Genomic DNA, 10070 nt, shown 5'->3' on the forward strand with positions numbered 1-10070 from the left:
CAAAAGCACAACAAACATTCACTACTCTTTGACTAATTTAATAGTAGCAATTGACAGTTTTATGCCAAGATATCAACGCTTCTCTCCCCCCGTCGACACCTTCCTGCCACTCCGTAAACAGGAATCCTCTTGGATAAGACACGCCCATCAGGGGTGGCGGGGCCAGGCGTCTCTATGGTCTAGACCACTGTAAGGAGCCACCACTGCTCTGTACAAAGCCTCCTCGCATCCAACAGGCTTTACCTTCACTTCTCTATCCTAGTTCCTCGATCGGACGTCCCTCTCTGTACCCAGCATCTGTGCTTTTCTAAAAAATGTTTCACCTCTCCGGCCAGACTGCTTGCTGTTCTTGAGGGTCTCTTTCTGATGGGATATTACAGTCACAAAGTACCTTCACAGCAGTGAATGCAGGGGTACAAAAATGTGGCAATATTGGCTCAGAAAGGACTATATTTAGGATTGTCTCGCAGATCTACTACATGTTTCTCGACTTTAAACCTGGACGGTAGATTGAAGACTGGAGATAAGGAAGGGGGGGGGGGGGGAGAGGGGGTCTAGGACCTTCAAGAAAATGTTCTTAATAGTGAATCTACCCTGTCATGTTTGGAAAAGTTCAGCACCTATGGAGTTAGTTACAGGTCCATGTTGTTTAGAGGCTGTTCAATAAGGAGCCCAGGCTATACAAAGGGTGTTTTTTTTTTTGCTGGTTGATTTCATATCTGTAGTGAAATTGGAGAATTCTTGTTTGGAGATAATGGCAGAAGGAACTGATGTGGCCTCCCTAGTATTTGGCTACATCATTTTTCACCATGCAGTCAACGTTGTCCATGAAATAGCATATGAACAAGTTGATGTTGTTTGGGTTTGTGGACTCTTCTGTTCTAGGGTAGTTACCATGTTCTAGATCTGCTTTGAGTGCAAGTTCTTTAGCATCAACGACTTCTTCCTTGTATAGTTTTTTAGAGTAGGAAGTTTCAGTTAAGGCATGGAGTGTGGCAAACTTGAGCCGCTAATTCTTGTTTCCAAAGTGTTTGCTCTGAGATTACAATTTCATTGAATAGTAGCATTTTGTTAATGTGAGGGCAGTCGGTTTGGGTCACAGTAATAAACATACGAGACATATTGGCAAAGATTGTGGTTTGTCTCGGCACTGGATGACATCTGTAGTAGATTTTATGAAAAGACTAGAGGCTAACATTATTGCATTCGCTTTTAATGCCGCCACACGCAACAGAACACAAACCATTCCATCACGATAAAACAGTAGATCCCCCATTCCTCTTCCTTCTTTTTTGCTGCTGCACGGACAGATAAGTAGTCTTTGGCAGCTCTGCACTCCGTATATGTGTATGAGCTAAACGAGTGGCTAAGTGTGTTGAAGTGCGGTTACATAAATATCGTTTATTTGGTAATTATGTGAGGAATTTTGATTGTTCGATTTGAATGTATCCGGATGCATGAGTTCATATTTTACACAATTGTAATTTCTCATTTCGTTTTTTATAGTATCCAGAAGCTTGGGTATAAATTGACTGATAAATATGTATTATACATATAATCAAAGCGAGCCATCCAATTTCTTTCATTTTGACCACACTCTTATAAGATGAACTCTAATTAATTATTCTTGGGACTCGCTTGAGTTTCTAATTATACTGGGCTACAAACGTGGCAAGGACTTTTGCAGTTTTTCTAGGCAGCTTGTATTGCTTATATCCATCACTTTCGCAAATTCATTGAATAGGAATAAAATATCACAAGGAAATAAGAGCTACTTTAGAATAAGACGGAATAAGGTCGAGGGAAAAGGTACAGTTTTATAGAACTGAAGAGAATGACATTTCTGAATAGAATAAAGCAGGTTAGTCCATAGTTTGGCAAGAGTAACAAAAAAAATTGCAACACGTGAATAAGGGGGCGAATTAAGAGAAATAATACAACAGAGATAAGGAGGGGATGTCACACGCACACTCTTTTGAAGGCAGGATACAGGAAGAGAAATTTAAGATATGTGAGGAGCCAGCAGAGGGAAGCAGCGATGAGACAAACATGGACAGGATAAGGAAGAGTAGGACAGCTGGGCGGAAAGGAAAAGCGGAAAGAATGGAAGCAGACAGAACGGCAGCTCGGTGAGAAGAGAAAATAAGGAGTCTGAAAGAAGACTTTGCTGGCTAAATAAAAATTGAAAGTGCAGAGGTTATAAAGATTAAAAATTGGAAAGACAGGTGAAGAAGATCGTAGTAAGCAAGCAAGGTGAAATGTTAATCAATTGTGATGCTGAGATGACAGACCGCAGGATAGGAAGAATGTAGTTTGAAGGAATATGTGCGGTGAAGAAATCTGAGCAGCAGGAATGAAATTATTTTCATTTTAGATCAACTAAAGTGGAGAGAATGGTAAGAGCCGTCAACATGTTAAATGTGCACTTTCACATTTCTATGTGACCGGAAGGTCACAAGTTCAAATTCTGGCAAGCCCACCTCAGCCTGATATGCTGCAGAAGTTTGTTAGAACTCCCATTAAATTGATGATGTACACAGCACATCTTTTCTTTATGTTGACATATTATATACAACAAAGGCGCTGCTGTATGTTAACAGTCACTGTTGCAAACTGAATACATTGGCTAAAATAAGTTGCTAAATTTTCCACAAACCTATAGTTATAAGTGCGCTCACTTAGCACATCTTTTCTAATGCTCACAATTAACAGCCATAGAAGGGGGGTTTCTCCATTCTCTGCAGAGCTCGACAATTCACCTCCCTGAAGGCAAGCTAGACCTGGTGTAATTTAAGAGCCTGTGAAAACCAAAAGATAAAACACCTTCGGTGTGCTTCCTACAGTTGAACAAAGGCATTGTTCACCATCCGGTGCAGCAGACACAGGGGCTGAGAATGGACACGCCTCCTCACTCCACAGATTGCAATACACTAAAAAAAAGTATGCAAGACATTGATTGACAGCTGGTGTGGGGCTAGGCAGATGGAGCACACGGTTGCTGGAGGGATGCTGAAAGACCGATTTAAATTTCCTAAGAGCTTAAACATATATGATGGAACTTTACATGGCTCAGCTCCATACTCTAATATAGTTCAAGTGCATTTCAGCTAAATATTACGTAGGTAGGAAAATAGACTAATTGATTTAAGGCTGTGTGGTGAAATATGATAGTGGTGTACTAAGTGTGCACCTTGTTTCCATTTTATTTGCAGAGTTAACAGTACAGATTGTTTTCGCTCGCATTATTTGTATAAACAGAGCACAAATTCTTGTTTGTTGTAAAATACCATGGATGGAATGCAGAGCAAATCAAACAGTCACCCCCAGTCAAGAGATCTGGGTTAAATCCATTGTTTTTTTGCTCAGTATGCCACCCAGGTTTAGACCCAGCCATACGCAAATCAGTCTTGACCCTGTTCCTCATGGGAACAGCCCAGCCCGAACTGCCAAGCCAGGTCCTCCCTGGACTGGAAACAAGCATCCTGGGACCGGTTTAGGAGCATCACCCCCACATTAGCCAGGCTAGCTTGAATCCAGTGACACAGTGAGACGGGGACCCACGTCTGGGCATACCCGGCGTACTTAGAGCAAAACAAGGGAGCCAGGTCAAGACTGATTTGCCTAGGTCTGGGTTCAAACTGGGATGGCATGGGGAGGAAAAAAAACAATGGATTTAGGCCCAAATCTCTGTACTAGGGGGGGAATGTATGACATCTGTCTGCATTCTGTCCATCAATTGTTCTTTATGCATTTGTCACCCTGAGTGGGACGGGTATATGCAGACGTGGGTCCCGTGCTCTCCACACCACTGGATTCAAGCTAGCCTGGCTGATGAGGGATGAAACCCTGAAACCGGTCCAAGGATACTTGTTTCCAGTCCAGGGAGGACCTGGCCTGGCAGTTCGGGCTGGACTGTTCCCATAGGACACAGGGGCAAGACTGATTTGCATATGGCTGGGCTCAAACTGGAATGACATGGGGAGCAAAAAACGATGGATTTAGACCCAGATCTCTGTACTGGGGTGAATGTATGACATTGTTTTGCATTCTGTCCTTAAATTGTTCTTTTTGCGGATATCGGGATATATAGCAGGAATCTGCTAAACCACCAGTAGATTAGAGCGATTCTGCAAGTTTGTCTGCCTCCCTTTGCCATACTCCATTAGACCACAACCCAAACTTCCAGGTGTCTCGCTTCCTGTCCTCTAAGACGAGGTTATAGTTTCCTCTTGGGCCTAAAGAAATCTAGGAAGTGTTACCCAAATACTTTCAGGGCACGCCAATGGGTAAAAACAGGGCACGTCAGTGGGTAAGAACTAATAATGAATGTCATCTGCAAAACTCAGAAAATGCAACAACAAACAAATGCTATTTAGTGCTACATAAAAACGTATTAACATCAAAACCTGCATGACAGACATCCAGATACATTTGTATAAAGACGGTGCGAAAGAAGCAATGAAAATAATGTTCTGCACATCAAGGCCGTTGTGAAAGGAATCTGAGGAGATAATTGAATAAGTGCTCAAAATAAAGAATAAAACCAAGAACTAAATCCTTTGAGATACAGAGCAAATAAATGCCGATGGTAAAGACTCCAAAGAGGAGTAAAAACCCTCAAGGAGATTAAAAATAGAAGGAAACTGAGGGTGCCAAGCAGAAGCGAGAGGGGCACTGACTAGCACAGGTGTAGTTGCCAAAGAGTCATCAGAAGGGAGTCAAATCAGACAGGGTGAGGGCAACTAATGTATATGTAGAGGTGAACTCCAGTATGTATTCTAGACTTTACTCATGCAGCGTTAGTTATTAGATTAGTATTTTGGTAACTGTAGAATCTTTTGATCACCTGTAGGTCAGTTCTTAAGGTAACCATGAAGGGGGGGGGGGGGGAGTGGTTCCGTTCTGCCCAGCTGGATGAAGTATTGTGTGATTAAGCTGGTTCTTAACCTAAGACTCAGAACTTTCTTCTTTGCTTAGAGACTAAGAAACATTGTTTGAACTGAAGTGCGCTCAGAGTGTATGGATGTACGGCCTAGATTAATGACCACAGGTTCATTGCACTCTCAAATATGGTAGAATGTGAGGTTGGTAAATCAGATTGTTGCTCAAGGAACAATAATGCATGGTTTGTAATTTAAAAGTGGAGAACGGTCAAGGAGGTTAAAAGGCAAGGGTGGAATGTAGTCAGGATTTCAATATTCGAATTCATAAACCAGAGCAGCAGTAAAATAGAGATGCCAAAAAGAGCATGGGTGGAATTTTAAGAGACTGAAAACTAAATAGGACGCAGTCTGTCACTGTCCAATAATACACAGATACATTTCAGGCTACTGTTCTCTCGTGTCTCGATGAAGGACAACGAAGGAAATGCCATTTTCAATTCTTAAATGTACAGGTGCTTGGGCAAGTCAATGTGCTACAATTGACCACATTTACATTATCAGAGTAATTTCAACAAGTTGTTCCTGAAAGTTATAGCTTCAGTCAAATAGTGCATTTGAGATCTAGCGTTCCTCTTCCTTTCTGGTAAAGCCCTAGGTTGGCGCGCTCACACATGATCAGATCAGAATCAACTTTATTCCGGCGGAATTTCGTGAAAGCGTGATCAAATATTAGCAGCTTGTGCTTGAAGCAGTCTCCTGTATGGTCTAAAAGGGGTTAATAAGCACCTTCCATAAATGCATTAAAGGTTTTTGAGGGAGATGTACCTTCTAAAAATCTGCACATGAAGGAGTGGCAATAACAGACGTCTCCCATCTGTCTTCTACTCACTGAAAATGTCTGAGGTAGAGGTATAAGCAAGCCACTTCCTCTACCAAACACCAACTTCAGTCTGTTAAAGATGCCTGTTACCTAATTCTATTATGGAGACAGCTATAAGAAACAACATAGCTGTGGATCCACTGTCCAAGAACATCTCGGTGCATATGGTCCTAAAGCTTAAGGCTGAGGCACAACAATGACTGGGAACGCTCAGGAGTTTATTGTAATCTGTAGCGAGTTTTTATAGAATTGTGCAACATCTCTTTCCATTCCTGATGACACAAGTTGATGTTTGACTGTGGCCTAAGTTAAAAAAATAACAGTCACTGGACGGAATACTGAACAATGTCAAACATTCACCCCAGTACAGAGATCTGGGCTTAAATCCATAGTTTTTTTGCTGACCATTCCATTCCAGTTTGGACCCAGCCATATGCAAATCAGTCTTGACCCTGCTCCGCATGGCAACAGTTCCAGCCTGAACTGCCAGGCCAGGCCCTCCCTAGACCAAAAACAAGCATCCTGGGACCTTGACTCCAGTGGCATGGAGAGCATGGGGCCTACATTTAGGCTTACCCGTCTCACTTAGGATGACAAATGCAAAAAGAACAATTGATGGTTGGAATGCAGAAACAAAGTCATACATTCAAACCAGTATAGACACCTGAGCCTAAATCCATTGTTTTTTCGCTCACCATGCCATTCCAGTTTGGATCCAGCTATATGCAAATCAGTCTTGACCCTGCTCCCTATGGCCTAAATTGGGCATTTTCGGTTCGAAGAGGGGCATGAATTTGTGGGATAAAGTGGTTGGGTCGGGTGATAAGAGTGCTCAACTGACTGAAATACAACACTAGCAAAATAAAATAGAGGAACTCTTTACATTGATCAGTGGCATAGCAGGACACAGGAAATACTCTGGTATTCACTCATGTCACTAAGGAGAAAAAGTGTAGGCAAATGCCATGATGAAAGTGGACTTATTTAAAAGCAATGGCCTGGGAAGGACTATGGTAAAAAAAGGTTTCAACTAAGCAAACTGAAAAGCAAGATGCAAGAGACACACATACTTACAATGGGTAGAGTAGAAACTAACAAACTATCACCAGTCGTAGGACACAAGGAAAAGTTGCAGGACAGAGGAATTTATACGTAGACAGAGCCCACAAACAAACGTTAAATTATTACAGTAAACAACATGCAAAGGGTTGTTTAGGCAAGACTATTTGCATAAGGTGCAGTGGAAAATCCTTTTAATGCATTATGCTTACATCACTTAGCAAAGTTCAGCAACAGAAACATGTATGCTCTTCTCAGGTAAAGACAAACTATGTAAGAAGTTGCAACGAATTTCACATTTTAACCATTACACGTTGCTTTTGCACAACTTTACAGTAGATTTGGACTTACCTTGCCACGTACCTTTTCATAAACTTAGCCCCTGAATGTTCGAAGGGTGTGAACGGCCCAAGAGGCACAAAGGACAACATTGTGATACTACTTAAAACTACAGAAAACTTTACTTGGAAGAAACTGTCGTTCCCCATGCAACATTTCTCTCTACCAACTAACCATTTAATGTCGAAGCACTGTTTACACAGTAGGCTCGAAACGACTGCTTGCGGGTGAGGAGAAATGCTGCTTTTTCGCCCGAGGTATGATGTAACATTTGCATTCCTACAGGTAAAAGGTGAAAAGCATGCATTTATACATAGGTTTATTAAAAAAAGGGAATTTATTCACAGGAAGAGAGGCCTGCCAACCATCCAGGAACACTGGTTTATCAAGCTTCACACAAGACACTGATGTCAGATACCTTTTGCAACTTGTTTGTCAGAAAAGATTTGTTCCGCCTCGTGTCCTATACGTATATAGACACATACACTCCCAAAGGCTTAACTTGTGCCCCATCTGTGGGCAGAGAGAAGTCAAATCTGTGCCTACTTCCAGTCTGATGCACAACATGCTTTCCTTTTTACCACAGGCAATTGGGTATGAAGTTGGGTTTATTGGGAAATACATTTCCATCCTCCTACGCAACCAGGCTTCCATTACCATCAGTTTTGAGCACAACACATTTATGCAAGCTGAATTTACTCGGAATACCCCGGGAAGGGCTTGTCAACTTTGCCATATTTCTTAACTAATCTGAATTGCTAAAGCCTTTCGGAGAACTTATATGGATAGACTGGACTCTGTCATGGGTCTTCAACCAGGACCCAGTCATGTGAAACTCAGGCCCAGGCTTAGCTGCAAATCAACACCTCCTCAAGCTTTAAATGAAGACAGTCAAAAAAGGTACAAACTAAACACTTCGCTCATGCAGCTGAAAAACGTAGTTTTCATGAAATAAATTAAACATAGGAAAAATAACAAAAAAATCCGATGCTTTTCAACTGCACAAACCACTGTGCCAACAAGAAACCCTACACTTGCAAGTAGGCCTTTTAATTATCGTGAACTTTGTAATGGAAAAGTCTGGGCACTCTGCCAAAAACGAATGAAATGATTCCAATATCCACTTTGCAGTAGGGGAGCTACAAGGGGCTGTATTACACAAAGTGCCCGGGGAAGGACCTGGTGATTGCGCCTGCTCTGCCCCCAGGCACTTTGGTATTACAGAAGGGGCTGCAGACGCTTGTGCAGCCCCTTCTTTATTACTGAAAGTGCTGGCACACAAAGCGCTAGCACTATCTTCAAGGGGGCATTCCCTCATTTACATAGGGCGTACCCCATGCAAATGATGGAATCCCTTTCCACCACCGCCGTATTATAGACATGGGCGCAGAGGCAAAGAAGCTCTCAGGAGGCGCTCTGACAGTGCCCCACCTTCAGTGCACCCCCCCCCCATAGCAGCACTCACTGCACCCCCTGTAAGGGGATCTCTAATACCCTTTAAAAGTGCTGGCGGGTTGCCGCCTGCACAGTGAAATACGGAGCGGCTGCTTTAAAGCCACTCTGTCTTTCACTTGAATGCACTGCCCCCCCCAGGACAGCACGAGTTTGTGGCTGCCCCGGGGGCAGCGCATTCTATGTAATAGGGCACACTTTCCCCGTATGGCACACCTTAAAACAGGTGCACAGAGTGCAGAGCGCAAACAGGAAAAGTGCACCCCATACATAATAGGACCCAAGGTGTTAAAACAAATTTGGGGGTGCGTTACAAACAGTGCCCCGGGGGTACAATGGACATGTGCCCCTGTTTTCTGCACCCCTGGGGGCAAGGTGGTGTGAGAGGAGGCGGTGCAGATGCTTGCGAATCTCCCCTGTAATAGACAGCACCAGTGCACCTAGAGCACCAGTGCTATCTTCATTGGGAGGGGTTCCCTCATTAGCATGGGGGTTCGGTCTAATGAGGAATAATTTGCCTCTGCACCCTATTACGTACACAGGTGCAGAGCCAAAGAGGTTGTCAGGAAGCGCACTAACTGTTCATCACAAAAAGGTGGTGCACACAATCACGGCGCCCACTGATGGCAACTCCTGCAGGGGAGGGTAATGGGGGTCCCAAGGAACCCCCAGAGATCTCCTGTAGGAAGAGCAGCCGCTCACTGCTGCCGCCGGCAGGGGGCTCTCTGTTCCCTCCTTGAAGTGCGGACGGGCGGGCACCACTTGCACAGAGGTCGAACTGGCTGCTTTAGTCAGCTGGTCTGTTATTCACTAATGCACTGGCTCCAGGGCAGCACATGTTTGCCGCTGCCCTTGGGGCACCACATTACTTTAAGGCATACCGTTCCAGTTTGTGCCAGCGTTCCTGTTTAAGGGTGCGCCGGGCGCAAAGAGGGACATAGTGCCCAATATGTAATACAGGCACACATGTCAGATTTGCCCAAAAGGAAACAATTGCTATTTATAGCAACTTTTGGCGGGGTGTCGTAACTCAGCTACACTTTGTGAACCTAGAACCCGAGAATGGTAGGGTACTGAGCGAGCTGGCAGTCAGCAGGCTCACTGTCTTGTGTCTGTGTGCACTTCACAGCACACATGAGTGTGCTTCTCGCCACTGCAAGAGAACAACTGAATGCATTCTTGCAGAAGCCAAACCGCAGACTAACACATCTGATTAAGTGACACCTATACCATTAAGCGACGTCTAATCCGGCTGGGTTCACGTTCAACTTTTGGAAAAGAAAACTATTAAGAAATGTTAGAAAATGATGGACACTTCGGCTGTTAATAATGCTTTTGCATTATTGCTTTGTAGAGCCATGAAGTAGGAGGCTGCTGTTAGCCGAATGCACTTCAGCCCCTCATCGAACAGAAGAATGTTATTCGATTTAATTTACAATTTGTTTTCACAGAATCTG

This window comes from Triturus cristatus, chromosome 2_1 (assembly GCF_964204655.1).
Source record: "Triturus cristatus chromosome 2_1, aTriCri1.1, whole genome shotgun sequence".
Classification (NCBI taxonomy): Eukaryota; Metazoa; Chordata; class Amphibia; order Caudata; family Salamandridae; genus Triturus; species Triturus cristatus.